The 20232-nt window shown below is 38.9% G+C and overlaps 1 protein-coding gene across 1 annotated transcript in view; it reads left to right on the forward strand.

The window, feature by feature from the left end:
• Positions 1-15035: 15035 nt before the first annotated feature.
• LOC121377247 (protein FAM167B-like) overlaps positions 15036-20232 on the forward strand; it is a 24444-nt gene continuing 19247 nt past the window's right edge. The window contains exon 1 of the mRNA XM_041505161.1: positions 15036-15438. The gene's annotated coding sequence lies outside the window, so the exon portion shown is untranslated. The remainder of the gene's footprint in view (positions 15439-20232) is intronic.

Consider the following 20232-nt stretch of genomic DNA (forward strand, 5'->3'; position numbering starts at 1 on the left):
TGTTTTTGGTCATCCTGGTGTTTTTAACATCACAAAATACCTTTCTCATATTTTTAAAAACGCACGTGCATCTGATAAGTAACAGTTATGGAGTCTATTTTTAGAGGGTGTTTCAATCACCATTTCAAAGTCACAGACTCATGTTTCACTCAGTTGTAACTTTATCCAAATGAGTTACAGATTTGAAGATTAACTAAACTCAGTGTTAATTTTCACGGGTTGAAACTAGGGTCTGTCCCTTTAAGACATTGCCATATTGATCATTTTGTAGTACTTTTTTTTTTTAATTCACATGCTAAGGGGAGCTAAAAATTACACTCCTTAAGTTAGGCTTAGGTGAGTGATGGGGAGCCAAAGTGATACTTTGCCTTGTCTGTGTGATCTTCAAAATATCAGTATTTGAGCATGCGAGCCACATTGAAAAAAGAAATCTGCTTGGCTAAATGACAGTCACGGTACACTTCACAAATCTTCTTGCTAAAAAAAACCCCACAACAGATACTACAGATTCGAAAGAAATGTCTCTCATTAATTCATAAAGCAGTTATCTTCGATGCAATACTATCTAAATGACAAAACTGTAATACATGATCAGGGCTGTATCTCTGAACAAAAATAGTGGATGATTCCATGGATCTCTGTCTACTGCCTCGTCTATTGGAGGATGGCCACTCCCAAGAAGATCCTTTACTGGAGATTTTATTCCTCTTGCATCTCACAGAGGACTGCCACTCCCAGACTAGTTTACTAAATCAAAACTAGCACCGGACAGAGCTCATTAGAATTAGTACAGCTGTGATGACATGCACTCATGAATCACTGTCATAACAGTAATAATACCAGGTGGTCGTGAGTAATAAGTAAAAATGCTAGATTTCATTGTTTGTGAGGGCGTGTTTGTTTTCTTTTCAATTATTTCTTCAGGGATTTAACTTTTCATGAGTGCAAATTAGGGTCTCCACGAGTACTCGAGTACTCTGGTATGGGTCGTGTCTAGTAAGACTCGAGTCCGTTCACAGGACTTGAGTACCTGTGCAAGGAATAGAATAGGATAGGACAATATATTAACATGCCTCTAGCCAATTAAGGTTCAAGCACTGCAAGGAAGAGCATTCTCGTGTATTTATATTTGTTACGCCATTTTGCCATGTGCTTGCAGCCAGTTACATCATACAGGGCTATGCGAATGTGTGCAATGTAATACAATGGTATGATTTGGCATCCATGTTCAGAGCTGGAATTAAGATGCATAATGCTATTTTACTTTATTGCCTAGTCTCATTATCATCTTGGGTCAAACTCTACCCGGACTCGAGTACCTGGAGTCCAATATTTTGGCCTCGTGGAGGCCCTAGTGTAAATAATGTTTATTGTACAAGCTGTAAATTATAATATTATGCATAACATGACTTACTTCTTGATGGGTAGGACGTAGTCCAGTGTTAGAGCACTCGCTTGATGCGCAGTCAGTCTAGGATCAAACCCTGATGTTGGGCCCATTGGGCTATTACTTGTTCCAGCCAGTGCACCATGACTGGTATATCAGAGGCCGTGGTATGTGCTATCCTGTCTTTGGGATATTGCATATAAACGATCTCTTGCTACTGATGGAAAATGTAACGGGCTTCCTCTCAAAGACTTATGTTGCTTCTTGAAATTACCAAATGTTTGACATCTAATAGCCGATGATTAATAAATCAATGTGCTTTAGTGGTGTCATTAAATAAAACAAACTTTAACTTTTAACTTTGTTCTTCTTGTTCACAAGTTGCACCAGTCGTTCAATTGAAGAATGACATGAGTTGTCTTTGTCCAGTTCTCTGTCACCATAGCATTCACTTAATGCGCGGTTGGTCCAAGATCGATGCTCGTCGGTGGACACATTGTACTATTTCTCGTTCCAGCCAGTGGATCACGACTTGTAAATCAAAGACCATGGTATGTGCTATTATGTCTGTGGGATGGTACATATAAAAGATCCCTTGCTACTAATGAAAAAAAAATGTAGCGGTTTCCTCTCTAAGACTATATGTCAAAATTACCAAATGATTGACATTCAGTAGCCGATGATTACTAAATAAATGTGCTCTAGTGGTGTCGTTAAAAATAAAATAAAAAGTTTGTTTTATTTAACCACTGCACTAGATCACATTAATTTATTAATCATCGATTATTGGATGTCAAACGTATGGTAATTTTTTTTACATATATTCTTAGAAAAAAAAATCTGCCCTATTTTTCCATTAGCAGCAAGGGATCTTTTATATGAACTTTCCCACAGACAGGACATTACGTATCATGACCTTTGATATACCAGTTGGAAGCCAATCGGAGCATGGATCCAGCGAGATGATTTGATCCTATAACCTAAGCACCTTAGGCGATCGCTCTACCAACAGAGTTAGATCCCACCCTGTGGCACAGATATGCCGATCTGTTGAGATTGTTCGTAATTCCATGGCTGTGGGAGACTTGTTAGGCTAAATTGAAGTGTTTATAATATGACCAGAGGCGGCTTTGGGGGGGGGGGGGGGGGGGGGGGGGATCAGGGCCCGGCCCCCCCCCCCCCTTAAATTTTGTGAGTTGTAATTTTATTATATATTATTTTTTATTTTTTTTACGATCCCTCTCCAAAGTTCCCTTGGCATTCCGCCCCATGTCATTGACTCCCCCCCCCCCCCATGTCATTGACTCCCCCAGCCAATGGATTTTCTGGATCCGCCACTGATGACTGATAGACAATAATACATGAGTGGCCGTTAGTTATCTAACGGGGAAAAAGCGAGTTTGATATGTTTTAGAACAACGAGTTGTAAGATAAATGGTATCTAACGGATACGAATGTATTATTCTATTTTTTACATATCCTCAAAAGCAGGTTTTAAGCAAATTTCACTTACTCGTCATAGACAAATGATTGTCAGGTTAACTACATGTATACGTCACAGTGTAATCGATTTCGATCGTGCTGTTTTTTCATTGGATGTATGGCATTGGTGACCTGGTCAGTCGTATGTTTTGAAATTGTTAACACACGTACATGTGTAAACAAATATGTGTTATCATAAATGAGCCGTCAATGGGAAAACCTACAACTTGTCTTATTTTATGGTAAATAACAGGTAATAACCGTACAAAGCTAAATCTCAGGTATTTGGGCTTTATCTTAATTATATCTTGTAAAAATACAGCATTAATGACGTCACGTTTTCAAAATCAAAGTAGACGGCGTCAAAATGAAATTTCAACGTTATTACCTTATTCTAGGTTACTTCCCGCCCAATTTCAATGAAATCAATTGATTTTTGAATCGGTACTTTTTTCATTTTATTTTTACCCAGTATTTTAAGTTATATATTCCGATATTTTTGTTTTAAAGCGATATATTCCGATTTAATTTTTTGACATTAATCTACAGATCCCATACATGAATGTAGGCTAATACTAATTAGTGAGAGATATGAAATTTAGCGAACTACAACATTTCGCACCAATGTTTTTCAATTTTCTGTTAAATATTGCACCTCACCCCACTTTATTCAGATTCCTGTATCCCCTATGGAATAATTTCATATTTTGTTGGTGTCGTACTGTCGAACGATATCGTTTCATTTTTCGGTTGGTGGTGGGCATGTTCTAACCTGGTACTGGCTGTGCACTGGATGGGACGAGAAATAGTCCAATAGCTACACCGACGGGGATCGATCCCAGACCTACCGCGCATCAGGCGGGCGCTTTACCACTGGACTACGTCCCGCTCGTCATCTAATACAGATACTGTTTCTTCCGTTTCCAGTGTCCTTAGTCTTGGTCTTCTATTTTGAATTCCAAAATGTGCCTCAAACAGTAGGCCTACTTCAGGCTCTTGTAAAATTTAAATATACATCTGTAAGGAAAGAAAACCAACTCCTATACAAATGATGTGAAGTGAGTAAAGTGAACATATATTATAATAATTTAATAATTATCACACGCACGCACGCACATACACACAGCAATAATAATAATAATAATAAAATTGGTTGAGGGAGAAACAACATTTCGAGAATTGATCTACTATACCTCCGCATGTTAATCTCTAGGCCAGCTTATGCAATGACATCATGACGTATAATAAAGGTATATAAATGAAACGTTTGTTTACCGTACCGCAGTGTGTGTGCAGACGACAGTAAAATAATAACTAAAAATGTAGTATTGTTACAGATATATATATATATATATATACATATACATATACATATACATATACATATACATATACATATACATATACATATACATATACATATACACATATACATATACATATATAGATATATATACTCTTCAAAAAAAGAAACGCAAAAGGGTACAAATGGGTTATAACTCCGATTTTATGTTTCCTACCGGTTCATGCTTTGTGAATATAAGGTCATTGCATGTCCCAAACACATTCCCACGGTTACATTCGATAAAACGCAGCTACTGTACAATAAAGTTCCAAAATGTGAATATTCGCAAAAACGCAGCCACGTGCAAACCATGTCACCACTGCACGTGCGTTGTCTGCACGTGCAACATGAACACCGACAGTATAAAAGTGCAGGGTGTTCGCTTGCCTGGCCTCTGTATCTGGCCGACAGTTGACAATCCAGGACATGCCACGTCTCAGTGAACCGCAGAGAAACAATGCCATCGGCCGACTACACGCAGGCGAATCCAGAACGGCCGTTGCCAGGGCATTCCATGTGTCCCCAAGCACCATCTCCAGACTGTGGGACCGTTACCAGCAACATGGATCAACACGTGACCTCCCTAGATCCGGTCGACCACGGGTCACTACCCCCGGGCAGGACCGCTACATCCGGGTACGCCACCTTCGGGAACGATTGACTACTGCCACCTCCACAGACGCAGCAATACCAGGTTTGCGCAGGATATCCGACCAGACCGTACGGAACCGCCTACGTGAGGTAGGAATTCGTGCCAGACGTCCAGTTCGAGGTGTCATCTTAACACCACAACACCGTCGACTCCGACTGCAGTGGTGCCAGATTCATCGACAATGGCCTCAACTGCGATGGAGACAGGTGTGGTTCAGTGACGAGTCCCGATTTCTGCTCCGACGTCATGATGGAAGATGTCGCGTGTATAGGCGTCGTGGTGAACGTTATGCGGCAAACTGCGTGCAGGAAGTGGACAGATTCGGCGGGGGTAGTGTCATGGTGTGGGCAGCCATCTCACACACTGGCAGAACTGACCTGGTCCACGTGCAGGGCAACCTGAATGCACAGGGCTACATTGACCAGATCCTCCGGCCACACATCGTTCCAGTTATGGCCAACGCCAACGCAGTGTTCCAACATGACAACGCCAGGCCTCACACAGCACGTCTCACAACGGCTTTCCTACAGAACAACAACATTAATGTCCTTCCTTGGCCATCGATATCACCGGATTTGAACCCAATTGAGAATCTATGGGACGAGTTGGACCGACGCCTCCGACAGCGACAACCACAGCCCCAGACCCTGCCCGAGCTGGCAGCAGCCTTGCAGGCCGAGTGGGCCACCATCCCCCGGGACGTCATCCGTACTCTGGTTGCTTCAATGGGCAGGCGGTGCCAGGCAGTTGTCAACACACGCGGAGGCCACACCCGGTATTGACTCCAGATGACCTTGACCTTGGTGGTGTGACCTTGGTGGTGTGTCCTATCACTTACTCACAATGGACTAGAGTGAATTGTGAACAATCCTGCAAAATTTGGTAATTATCGGACTCACCATTCAATAATTAAATCAATTCTCCAAATGTTACGACAATGTGGTTTTGCGTTTCTTCTTTTGAAGAGTATATATATATATAGAGAGAGAGAGAGAGAGAGAGAGAGAGAGAGAGAGAGAGAGAGAGAGAGAGAGAGAGAGAGAGAGAGAGAGAGAGAGAGAGAGAGAGAGAGAGAGAGACATACAGACAGATATACAGATATACATGATTTAGTTTTCAGTATTTAGATTATAAACAGAAATATTACTAGAAATAGTGGTGTTGATTGTAGTCCACAGAATAGGTAGGCCTAACCGAGTGGTAGACCTATGCAACCCGATACGATCCTAATTTGATGTTTGGTCTAACGTGTGAATATTGTATTTAACTTCTGGAAAAGTTGTTGAACTTTATGTTATGTATAATCATCTACGTTATAAAAAAAGTGTGATACTTGCATACCATATCAATATATTGGACTTCTCCCTATGCTTGTAAATATGTAGGATCAAAGTACTGATGGTATCGCTAACGATCTCGACCGATGTTCTCAGGTACAAAATACAAAATAGTAACCAAACACTATTGTACATACAGATATATGTTTACTTCAAACTGATCTTCATGTAAAGAAGAAGATATCATCTTCTAAATTCTTCAAAACAAACAACGCAAACAGCATGCCAACTTTTACTTCTGCGTTTACATGTGACGTCAAACTTTGAGCCGCGTTTACGGCTCACCGGCCTCGGTGGCGTCGTGGCAGGCCATCGGTCTACAGGCTGGTAGGTACTGGGTTCGGATCCCAGTCGAGGCATGGAATTTTTAATCCAGATACCGACTCCAAACCCTGAGTGAGTGCTCCGCAAGGCTCAATGGGTAGGTGTAAACCACTTGCACCGACCAGTGATCCATAACTGGTTCAACAAAGGCCATGGTTTGTGCTATCCTGCCTGTGGGAAGCGCAAATAAAAGATCCCTTGCTGCCTGTCGTAAAAAAGAGTAGCCTATGTGGCGACAGCGGGTTTCCTCTAAAAAAAAAATCTGTGTGGTCCTTAACCATATGTCTGACGCCATATAACCGTAAATAAAATGTGTTGAGTGCGTCGTTAAATAAAACACTTCTTTCTTTCTTTCTTTCGTTTACGGCTCATATTTTAATAAAGAATGGTGCTCCCACCATAGGATATGTAAGAAAATGTATAAAGCAGCTGGATGGGAGGTGTTGCCTTTAACATAACATCACATAATACTAGTTTATTACCCCAGCAGGCACTCATAACAGGGAAAATAAAAATCATAATTTCTCACTGAGAAATTATCATGCATTGGTTTAACGTACACTACTATTGGACGATTTAACGCCAACAAATCAATCACCTTGTTGACTAAATATGACGTCATCACGATTTAGCAAAACACACACAATGACATCACGAAGTTTATAGCGTTTGCGTTTATATCTTCCTGACTTCATTGTTAAACTTGTAATGAAATGTTAGTTTAATGCAATTCATTATAGATCTTGTTTACAGAATATATAGGACTTTGGGTTTTGAAATTTATCTGTGAACCGTGAATAAAATACAAAGTTAAAGCGATACCCTCAACAGTAATGTAGTTTACGTCGTTTCTATACACATGGACGTGTAGCCGATGTAGGCTATATCGTAATTTTCACTTGTCACTCGCTAAAACTCGTGACAAGTCAAAATTATTTCACTCAGGACATAAATTTGATAATAGCTGGTAACTCGTTTATTATCCTCTATATCTGGCAAGATGTATTTACTGCATTTGCAGAATTTGCGATTTAATATTACAACATACATGCGTGTTTGTGTTGTGCTGTTGAATATTTACATTTGAATATTAAGGGGCGGAAAGTAGCCCAGTGGTAAAGCGCCCGCTTGATGCACAGTCGGTTTGGGACCGATCCCTGTTGGGCTATTTCTCGTTCCAGCCAGTGCACCACAATTGGTATATCAAAGGCCGTGGTATGTGCTATCCTGTCTGTGGGATGGTGTATATAAAAGAACCCTTGCCCCTGCCCCCCCCCCCCCTTGTCTCGTATGCTTATGGTCTTCTGATAGCAGCTTATCAAAAATAATTTACTTTGACGTGTCATTAAAAGTATGCAAATTCCCAATAACGTACAGGTTTTGGCAAGTAAGAGTTGCAGATACATACGAATCAATGTTCAAACCTTCCTGACTCACCGACATAGATAAACTGACCTGGCTCCCGTACCACGAACCTAAAGTGTAGAATACATCATACTTGGTCAGTGTTCTAGCTAGCAATAAATAGAGGAGCGCTGCGCCCTGCCCCCGTTTTGTGCCGACCTGCCGTGTATGTTACCGCACCGCCCCTGATTATTGCCGCCCTGCCCTAATTCATTGTCAAATAAAAATACAAAAATCTTGCTTTCCTCTCAAAGCGTGTACAGTGTTGTTACGAGTCTGAATTCCCAACTAAAAAACGTTTGACAATACATTGTTTGGCCATAGTTGTGAAAGCCGACACCAGTAACGTGGTATGTTTTTTCTTTTCTATTGTTAGTCGATATGACTGCAGACGAGCGGACAGGCAGTCTTACAAAGCTTGAATGCGATAATCCTCATTCCGTCATGCACATAACCACACACCACCTAGCAAACACCTAGTTAAAACTAGAACATCATGATAAACTTCGATAGAACGTCAAATGCGAAATTTATTTTGATAAGTAAATTTTTGAAAGTAATTTTTGTCTTTGCAAATACCCAGACCAAGATACATATAGTTTTAACTGATGTCAGTAGTCCTTATCAATGACACATTGATTGCTTCTTTATAATATGGCACAGAGTAAACTAGCAACACTGGTTATTTGGTCTATGTAGGCATAACTGTGTTTTGTTAAAAGCATGTCTGCAAAAGCTGTTTAATGAAATCTATCTAGACCGTGACATGCAATAATAGCCGTTTTTAAATGCAGTGAGCAACTTGTCACAAATATATCCGTATGTCAATTTTGTTTTCTTCTATATTTATTCTTATTTATTTCTAATCATTCTTTTTTTTTTCATTTCTTGATTTCTTTTAATTATTTCATTTATTTATTTTAAATTATATTTGGGCATGATATTAAATGGTATAAATACTATATATAATAGAAAAAAGAATAGGATTTTTTAGGTGATCCAACCTTTTGTAAAACATTTTAATAGTTAAAGTTTGATTTTATTTAACGACACCACTAAATCATATTGATTTATTAATAATCGGCTATTGGATGTCAAATATTTGGTAATTTTGAAATTTAGTCTTAGAGAAAAACCCGCTACCGTTTTCCTTTAGTAGCAAGGGATCGTTTATACACCATACCACAGACAGGATACCACATACCACGGCACATACCAGTCGTGTTGCAATGGCTGGAACGATATTTTTTTAATAGTGTCTATATTTAATACATTAGAACAATAATATTGCATACGGCGATGAATGTACTGTTTCATCAAACATCCAAATTTAATAATAATAAATTTGGGTTTAGACATTGATTGTCTCCCTCCATCCAAAAACGTTTTGTAAATTAAAACCAGCATAGATATTTCTACATATATGATATTTATGAATGTAAAAAATTCGATCATATCCAGCACTTGCCTCAAAAATAAGATTTTCGCGTTAAAAATGCCCTACAATTAAATTAGCGCCCTGCCCCATCAAAATCCTAGCTAGAACACTGCTTGGTACGTAGTTTATGACGTAACAGAACAACATATTGCTGAACAGTCGTGGTGGTTTCAAAACATCTGTGGAGAGCTTGTACGTCGATGCACACGAACCTTGTTTGGGTGCTAGACGTGCAAAGCTTTCTTTGCAGTAGCCTACAAAAATTAAATCAATGCCAAAACATCCTGCACACAATGCTATGTTTGATAATAAATATATGAAGTTATCTGATGCGAAACCGAATGCGATTCGATCATTTGGTCTTCGCATTAATCAGTTTTTATCAGTTTCCAACATTGATTTAACAGACATTTTGGAAACGCCTTCATATTTTATTTTGCCACCTTGGTGTATCAAACCACCAAAAATTGTATTCGATCTTGTGCATCTAAAGAAAGATCGCACAGATGTAGTTATTTATAAACAACATTTCATGGAAATCCAAGAGAAGTACTGTGATTACATTCCTGTTTACACAGACGGATCACGGGGTGGGAATTCTGTGGCTTGTGCTACAGTTTTTCCATCAGACGCTATATTTCCCATGAGATTGCCCGATTCAGCATCAATCTTTACTGCTGAAACCTGGGCAATCACTAAAGCCCTGGAACAGATTAAGGATTCGTGTGCATCCAAATATATTATTTTTACAGACTCGCTTTCGTGTCTCCAAGCTTTACAGTACATGAAATTGGAGCATCCCTTAGTTGGAATGGTGATACGAAAGTGTGTCTTTTTATCAATTGTCAATAAAGGTGTTGTATTTTGTTGGGTACCCAACCATATTGGCATTAAGGGTAACGAAAAGGCAGATGTTGCTGCCAACAAGTCTGCTTTGAACTTGCCCCGTGTCCATGTTGGTGTTCCCTACAGTGATTTTAAATTTCATATTAACCAATATATCTTTTCGACTTGGCAAGACGATTTGGACGGTGCGGTTGCGAACAAGCTTCTTTCTGTCAAGGCAGTCCTGGGAGAGTGGCAGTCATCCTACAGGCGATGCAGGAAGGATGAAGTAGTCGTATGCCGTGCCGCATCGGCCATACATATCTGACGCATTCGTTTATTTTAAAGAAGGACCCTCCCCCTCAGTGTGAACATTGTCAGTGTACACTGACTGTGCGCCACATTTTGGCGGAGTGTGATCATCTCAAGCCGACGAGAAATGATATATTTGGCAACAGAAATGTTTTGGAATCTTTTAAATTCCATCCAGAATTAATTGTGAAGTTTTTAAAACACTTTGACTTCTATACAAAGTTTTAAGATATACTTAACCTGATTGTATTATGCTTTTCCCCCACAGGACTTACACTGTGGTTTTACATAAATATATATAAATAATATTATATATATAAATAATATTTTCATATTATATATATAAATAATATTTTCATATACTTACCATTTGTGACACCTAATAGCTGGGGTCTCGTTAAACATTCATTCATTCATTCAAATAACCGGTTGCGTACAGTCCTTCCCTTGGCCTTGTCAGACTTGTTTCCAAATCATTCCGTCGGTTTACTATCATGGTACAGGCATTTTGAAAACGTGACGTAACACATAGGCTTCCTAATTTTACAGATCTGTAGTACACCTTACTTTTTAAAATCTCCGCAGACACTGCATGGTGTACTAATGAACACTAATGAACACCACAATGTCTAGCAACAATGTTTTCTGCCATTTCAATTTCAATCATACCAATAGCTAGATGATGTCCATTTTATGATGGAGTGCACCGCGACTGGTATATCAAAGGCCGTGGTATGTGTTATCCTGTCTGTGGGATGGTGCATATAAAAGATACCTTGCTGTTAATCAAAAAGAGTAGCCCATGAAGTGGCGACAGTGGGTTTTCTCTCAATATTTGTGTGGTGCTTAACCATATGTCTGACGTCATATAACCGTAAACAAAATGTGTTGAGTGTGTCGTTAAATAAAACATTTCCTTCTTTCAATTGATGGCAATCAGATACCACAAATAGTGGGGTTTTCTGAGTGATGAGAAGCCCAATCTGATTAAAATTAGCTCTACTGGTATATACCATTACGGTTTTTTAAATATTATTTATGCAATAGGCGAACTTGTTGATCTATTTCAACATTGAGAAAACGGGGAAAAGTGCAATAATAAACTCTGGACTATATACTGGTATAAACAGATTTTATGGCTATACCATCACGGTTTGGTATTTTTTCGTCTTGAAACGAATTTTATATAAAATTTTATATTGAAATTAGTTTTTGCCATACTTTGTAATTCACCCGAATCATTTCGTATACCCTCGGCATAATCCCGAATGTTTTCAAATTCTTTTCAAATCACTGGCATGATTTTGCAAGTAAGGTTTTGATTGGTCGAATGAAAGTTCAACTGGACATGAGCTCCAACGGGCTGCTGTTAGATCCACATGTAATAGTGGAGCTAATTTTAATTAGATTGTGAGAAGCCATACATTTTGTGTTAATTACATGAAAAGATCCTCGTTATAAACTCAGAAACCCTCACTGACATGCTTTAAACATCTTAGCATGTTATAGTAATACATTCACAGATATACATTAGCTATTATTTGTAGTGACACATTAAAACCAAATTGCGTTTTAAAAGTGACAGTGTGTGTGTGCGTGTGTGTGTGTGTGTGTGTGTCTGTATCTCTATGTATGTATGTGTGCCTGTGTGTATCAGTCTGTCTGTCTGTCTGTCTGTCTCTCTCTCTCTTTCTCTCTCTCTCTCTCTCTCTCTCTCTCTCTCTCTCTCTCTCTCTCTCTCTCTCTCTCTCTCTCTCTCTCTCTCTCTCTCTCTCTCTCTCTCTCTCTCTGTGTGTGTGTGTGTGTGTGTGTGTGTGTGTATGCATGCACATGTATACGGAATTTATGAAACGAGAGCGATAGGTAAAAAACAATTCCCAAACGAGTTTCATAAATTTCGAATGGCACTCCTGCGAATATTATAATTTATTTATTATCCACAAACTATGATTTTGAACCAACGTTAAATATGATTGTGATCGCTTCAAAATCGACCTTTCAGAAACCGCGACTGTCGCATGTTTGAAACTGCTATAGCGACTCGTGACGTCAGTAATGTGCAATAACAGTTTTCAAGGCCCAGGCAATAAAGATTATGTGGGGGAAATACGACATTTATGTAACCGTTTATTGTAGACCATATGGTAACAGAGAATAATACATGAGTGGACGTTAGATACCATTTATCTCACAACGAACTGTTTTAAAATGTATCTAACGAGTGAAAACGAGTTTGATACGTTTTTAAACAACGAATACGAATACATTATTCTATTTCTTACATATCCTCAGAAACCAGGACACGAATATATTATTCTGTTTCTTACATATCCTCAGAAACCAGGTTTTAAGCAAATGTTCCTTTTTTATTTTATTTTTTTATTTTTTTTATTTTTTATTTTTTTACTAAAAGTTATTTACAGCCATTGCACTTGTAGCTGGCTTATGCGTCACAGACACATAAATATCAGGTTTACTACACGTCACAGTCCAATCGATTTCCATCGTGTAGTTTTTGATTGGATGTATGGCATTGGTGACCTGGTCATCACCTAGGAGCAATTAGTCGTATGTCTTGAAATTAACACACGTACGTGTATTAAAGGGACATTCCTGAGTTTGCTACAATTTTTAAGATGTTATCGACTAACGGAGACTTTTTAACGATTGTAATTAGATATCAAATATGTTTTTCTGCATAAAATATTAGTGGCTGTATATTAAACATGTTTCTGATCGTTCTAATATTTATACTATGTTAAATTTTATTTTATTTCTTAAAAAATATTTATTTTCGTACGAAATTATTTTAAGACAAAATCCAGTTTGGGCTTCTTATAAATATTAAGACGACCAGAAACACATTGAATATACAGACACTGATATTCTAAACAAGAAAATATATTTAATATGTAAGTTTAATCGTAGAAATATTTTATTAGTCGGAAACATCATACAATGTAGCAAACTCGGGAATGTCCCTTTAACAACCATGTGTAACCAAAAATAATACATGGTGTTCTCACCGACGGGTGTGTAAGAAATATATGGGTATAATAATACATTGAAAACTGTTATGGCTCACTTCTGACGTCACTACAGTTGCTGTTGTAGTTGCAGGCTTGCGACGGTCTCGACTGATATTGATATCATTCCGCGTCACTGTAATGGACATCGCCGAATTTTATTAACCTTGATTGTGAAGCGATTACAATCATATTTAACGTTTGTTATAAAGCACACTTTATGAATAATAAATAAATTATAACATACCAGAAGAAATGTATGAAATTCGTTTTGATATTTGTTTTATACCCCTCGCTCTCGCTCGGGGAAAAAAAAAATCCCAAACTCTTTTCATAAATTCCGTTGGCACTCCCACTCATGCAGTAATCTATCTATTTATTATATAACATTTAGTGAAATACCTTAAAATATCAGTGAAATAAAAGTGTTATCAGTCACTCAGTGACGATAACACAGTTTAGAGTGAAAATTTCACTCTAAAATGTATTATCGTCACTGTAGAAAGTGTTATCTTCACTGCAAGAAAGCCGGAACTATTTCTGCTGGCATTTTAAAAATAAAGTAAATTGCCAAAATTTATATAATAAACAGAAAATTTCATTTTTTTTTTTTGTCAAATATGATTTATATCTCATTTTGTGAAGTTTGCAATCATACCACATTCGTCGCACAAGCGCGACTCGTTAGATATGATTCAAACTTCACTCGATGAGATATAAATCATATTTGATAAAAAAAAAAAATCCCCCTTGAAATATCCTTTATATATTATACGTTGGCACCGAACACAGCCGATGTATATTTTACTGCTGGGGTGTGTTCTTTACGACATATACTCGCGGACAAAAGTTCCAGTGCACCAAATGAGTGTATACAGAATTGCATTTTCTTGAAATCTGGTCATAAAAATTTCGGAACATGTTTCACTCAATTTCATTAAAATATGTTTTTTAGGGAACAATCTGTTATTGTTCATTGAAAGGACCGGCCTCGGTGGCGTAGTGGTTAGGCCATCGGTCTACAGGCTGGTAGGTACTGGGTTCGGATCCCAGTCGAGGCATGCGATTTTTAATCCAGATACCGACTCCAAACCTTGAGTGAGTGCTCCGCAAGGCTCAGTGGGTAGGTGTAAACCACTTGCACCGACCAGTGTTCGATAACTGTTTCAACAAAGGCCATGGTTTGTGCTAACCTGCCTGTGGGAAGCGCAAATAAAATATCCCTTGCTGCTACTCGGAAAGAGTAGCCCATGTAGTGGCGACAGCGGGTTTCCTCCCAAACTGTGTGGTCCTTAACCATATGTCTGACGCCATATAACCGTAAATAAAATGTGTTGAGTGCGTCGTTAAATAAAACATTTCTTTCTTTCATTGAAAGATATTGGGGGGGGGGGGGGGGGGGGGGGCTGAAATCAATGGAAAACACTGGCGTAGTGTTTCAAGAGAAAAGAATCCTCCACAAGGCTAGCAGATCACCTGCGCCGTTGACGTCACGACCCGAGCCGAACGGCTAAGATGAGCGCATTCGCTGTTAGGTGTTAAATACCTTGAGTTTTAATAGATAAACTGCTAGTGGCGATTCCACGGGGTGAACCCGTATCGCACGGCTCGGCAGTATGTGACGCACGTCTAAGACGTCTTAAACCGCCCTCGCTTAAAATATACACCCAGCCGAGCCTAACGTCACTGAACGAACGAGCTATCTCCAACAAGACATCTTCACGGCAAACTGGTAGGTAGAGCTGTGATGCGGAAAACTAAAATACCAGTGGTTCTATAGACTCGTCTGTCCATCCATCCGTCCGTCCGTTCGTCCGCCTGTCTGTCCGAACGTCCGTTTGTTGTAGTCTGGCTTGTTGGAGGGATTCACGGAAAGACACTGTAGTGTGAAGATACAGGAATAACCGTAAGTATCTAGGTAGACATTGAAATTCTGTGTACTAATATATAAAGCGCGATATGTAAGCGAGTTTCTCGATCGATATTCTTATTGCTACGTCTCCTGACACCTGCACCGCGCTAACAAATAACAAGGGAACGAGTTATAAACATTTAATAGAAGACCATTTCCAACATTCCTTTAATTAGGAAAATGTATGTTAATTAATTGATATTTTATTATTTTGTATTATTTACTCTTTCTATTATTATTATTATTATTATTATTATTATAAAAATATATATTATAATATTAATAGTAATAACAATATTGTTGTTGTTATTATTATTATTATTATTTATTATTATTATATTAAAGGGACAGAACGTAGTTTTTAACACTACAACATATGTTTCACTATTAGAGCCATTTATGATCACTGGAATCAAACATTATTCATGTTTTATTGTTTAGATTATCCATTTCCCTTCAACCGAAGTGTTTCTGGTCATCCTGTTGTTTTTAATACCACAAAATGCATTGTTTATATTTTTAAAAGCGCGCGTGCGTCTGAGAAATAGCAGTTATTGATTCGAGTCCTGGTCTGTTTTTTAAAGATATTTCCCGGTTTTATCGTCAGAAACTCTTCTTTCGCTGTGTTGTAACTTTATCAAAATGTGTTACAGGTTTGTAGATTAAAGGGGCATTCCTGAGTTTGTTGCATTGTTAGATGTTTCCAACGAATAAAATATTTCTACGATTAAACGTTACATATTAAATATATTTTCTTGTTTAGAATATCAGTGTCTGTATATTCAATGTGTTTATGGTCGTTTTAATATTTGTAAGAAGCCCGAACGGGATTTTGTCTTCAAATAATTTCGTACGTACGAAAAAATGTTTTTTAAGAAATTAAATGAAATTTAACCTAGTACAACGACCAGAAACGCGTTTAATATACAGCCACTAATATTTTATGCAGAAATATATATTTGATATGTAATTACAATCGTTAAACGTCTCTGTTAGTCGATAACATCTTTAAAATTGCAGCAAACTCGGGAATGTCCGTTTAACTAAACTTAGTATCTATTTTTACGAGTTGAAACTAGCGTCTGCGCCTTGATTTTAATGTAAAATGCCCATAAGCACCACACTGATTGCATTTGTGGAAACATTCATGTGATAGATCACCAATTGTAGATCAGTTTCGTCTCCGACATTGTGTTACATTGGAGATCACTTTTGAGACTTGTGATTGGTTGCTCCACGGTGACGACCCAGATCCACAGACATACCCAACAAAATATGTATGATCGAAACTGATTGTTCTTTGACGTATATGTCAATCTGAAACTGATTTCTCTGTGACATACACGTTAACAGCAAACGCGGGCGCTGTTAAGTTTTAGTTGGAAAATTTGCAACTTGTTATTTAAAAACATTTGCAACACGCTTTTGCTCGTTAGATAAAATGTTTAAACAACTCGTAATATAAATAGTATCCAACAGTCACTCATGAATGTAATATTCTCTTTATATAACATCAAATTATGTTGGAAGCGTAAGCATACGAGGCGGGTTTGGGGCAGCTCCCTTATGCTAAAACAAATCCTTAAATTCGGGCAAAAACAACAAAGATATTCAGGGAAAATTAGCTGTCTGAAACCATTTCACCATGTATTTGCATCATTCTACATACAATATTAACATTAGTTATAGAACCAGGTAAAGTGCGTTGTTAAGCTGTGTCTTAACCGGCTGCGTGCGACGCGAGCGATGCGAACGACGCGAGCGACACGACACTATTTATATCCTAACCAGACGCGACCATAACGACAGTCTCCTTTTTAAAATTGTTATCAACAGTTGAAACCACCAAGTAAAAGTTTTTTGATTAGTTAATATATGTTTGATGCTCGTGTCGCGCGACAAAAAATAGAAACAATTCCTGTCGGTATTGTGTCGCGCGCTCGACTACACCAATCGGTCGCGCATTACGCGTGCGGTTAGGATGCAGCAATTGAAATCAATGGTTTCTAAAAAAAATCGCTCGCATCCGGTTAGGATGCAGCTTTATTCGTTTGAACACTATATTATATAGCTGTTTGGTAGTAATGCTTTTTATGAATATATGTTGTTATCGAGATTCGGGCATTTTCGTTAATTCGGGCAGAGATCAGCCTGCTTCTCTACAGAAATGGGAGCCCATAGCATACGCCTATGGTTGGACGCAAACATACATATATAACGCGCTCCCTAACCCCATTTATATAAGGGGTCATCCTCACCTCCGACATTACGTCAACTTTTTAAGGTTGTTTTTCAAACTCATGATAAAGTCAAGGATATCAAATTCCGTAACTGGGCTACGAAGCCGCCTTGACACAGTTCAGTGGTTATATGTTAAGCCAGAGTACACACAAACATAGTACACTTGCTGGGTGATGGGTTCGAGTTTCGATAAAACAGATGATATGTCATACCTCAGTTTGCCAATCGTGCCCCCCGTCTCGTGTGTTGGAAACGGGTACATTTTGTATGTATATGTTAATTATCTGTGTACTCAAAGATTGAGCTGCCCATCTCGAGTGTGTTACGTGAGGACGAGGCAACGCTTCCGTGAAATATCTAGCCCTATCGTTTCGTTCTGCGATGAATCGAAAACAGGGTGTTAACGAAATCGGATATATATTGTCATTGTGTATACGCAGAGGAACGTAATCACCGCAAACACATCTTCGGTGGTTTCTATAGTAACTGATTTCGTACAGAATTACCATTATTCTATATAGATATCCACGGAGACCTCTCGGGTGCGTATGTTACACACACGTAATTACCCCCCCCCCCCCCACACACACACACACACTGGCGTAGGAAGCGGGAGGGGGCCATGGGGGCATGTACCCCCCACCTTTCAGATAATAATGTTGCTTTATATTTGCTTTATATAATAGTGTAAAAGTGTGTAAATATAAAAGTGTGCCCCCCACTTTTTGGCACCTTCCTACGCCACTGCCTCCCACCCCACCCCACCCCGCCAATAGTATGTATAGCCTACCATAAAATCCAGTTGAATCCCACAGGCGATAAATTCACAGTGATAACATGTTTTACAACTCGTTATAGCTGAATACATAACATAAATAATAGAACATATTTATACCAAATACACATGTGCAAAACAATGGTGGGTGTGGTTTATATATATAATCGTGGACAAAGAAAGTCATTTAAGTCAAACCAATGACGTCACACTATTGTTCTAGGTGTAGATAATTTTTTCAAGAATCAATACCTGCGAGCACATTGATTAATTAATCATCGGCTATTGGATGTCAAACATATGATAATTCTGACTCGTAGTCATCAGAGGAAACCCGCTACATTGTTCCTAGTGCAGCAAGGGATCTTTTATATGCACTTTCCCACAGACAGAAAAGCATATACCACAGCCTTTGATCAGTAAACTGTTGTAGTGCACTGGCTTGGAACGAGAAAAACCCAATCAGCTGAATGGATCCACCGAGGTGGTTCGATCCTGCGACACAAGCTCCTCAAGCGAACACTCAACCTACAGAGCTAAATCCCTCCCCAGTATATAACCCTCATATGCCTGTACCCTTACCACCATATTTCCATATCTACCATGGGGCTGGACGTAACTCAGTGGTGCAGCGCTCGCCTGATGCGCGATCGATCTAGGGTCTAGGATCGATCCCGGTAGGTGGGCCGATTGGGCTATTTCTCGTTCCAGCCAGTGCTCCATAACTGGTGTAACAAATGTACTACCCTGTCTTTGGGATGGTGTATATAAAAGATCCCTTGCTTCTAACCGAAAAGTGTAGCCCATGAAGTGGCGACAGCGGATTTCCTCTCTCAATATCTATGTGGTCCTTAAACATACATCTGACGCCATATAACCGTAAATAAAATGTGTTGAGTACATCGTTAAATAAAACATTGCCTTCCTTCCTTCCTTCCATATCCACCATGTGCCAAAAAAAATTGATGTCATTACATTGATCTGAAAATGTGGGCCCGTGCTTATACAATTTTTAGAGTCCAGACTCAAATCTCAAATGACGCCACACGCATGCGATTTGTATGGCGTTACCATGACGTTAAAGTCTTATACTCTATTAGGGTCTTGAGTCAAGCGCCAGGCCTGATACCCGCTTTTATTTTCGATAGTTACTTTATTTTGTTTGAAGATAAATTATATAACCAGGCGCGTGTGCAGGAATTTCACCAGCGTCGGGGGGAGGGGTGGGGGTCTAGACTATAACAAGTGAAGTTTATAGGGGGTCGAGTCAGGCTCCCCTGGACTATATATTTTAAAAAAAGAAGAAGAAAACTGGCTTGAGCTGGAAAGGTTTTCCCCTACATACGCGTCTCGTCTAGTTAAACGGCAGAGCCAATACCGATTAATATAGACTCGGTTGATATTTCCCATATTAAAAAAAAACTCGTGACCAGAGGCGGGGATCTAGAGGAGGCTCTAGGGGCCTACCCCACCCTAAAGTTTGCAACAGTTATAATTTTATTATGTATTAATTTTCATCCCCCTCCAAACCTCCCCCAAGGTACCCTTGGCATTCCGCCTCATGTTATTGGGTCCCCCCTAAATGGATTTTCTGGATTCCGATCCGCCACTGGTGACGATTCCTCTACACAGGCCTAGTACAAGTAATACAGTCCAAAATTTATTTGCATCAATCACTTTCTGTTGTCCTTACCTTGACCCATGGGCAAAACAGTGGGAAAACAGTGGGGAAAATTCGGGCAGTTTTTATCTGTGTAAAATTCGGGCAAATC

Source organism: Gigantopelta aegis, chromosome 7, assembly GCF_016097555.1.
Source record: "Gigantopelta aegis isolate Gae_Host chromosome 7, Gae_host_genome, whole genome shotgun sequence".
In the NCBI taxonomy this organism is placed as follows: domain Eukaryota; kingdom Metazoa; phylum Mollusca; class Gastropoda; order Neomphalida; family Peltospiridae; genus Gigantopelta; species Gigantopelta aegis.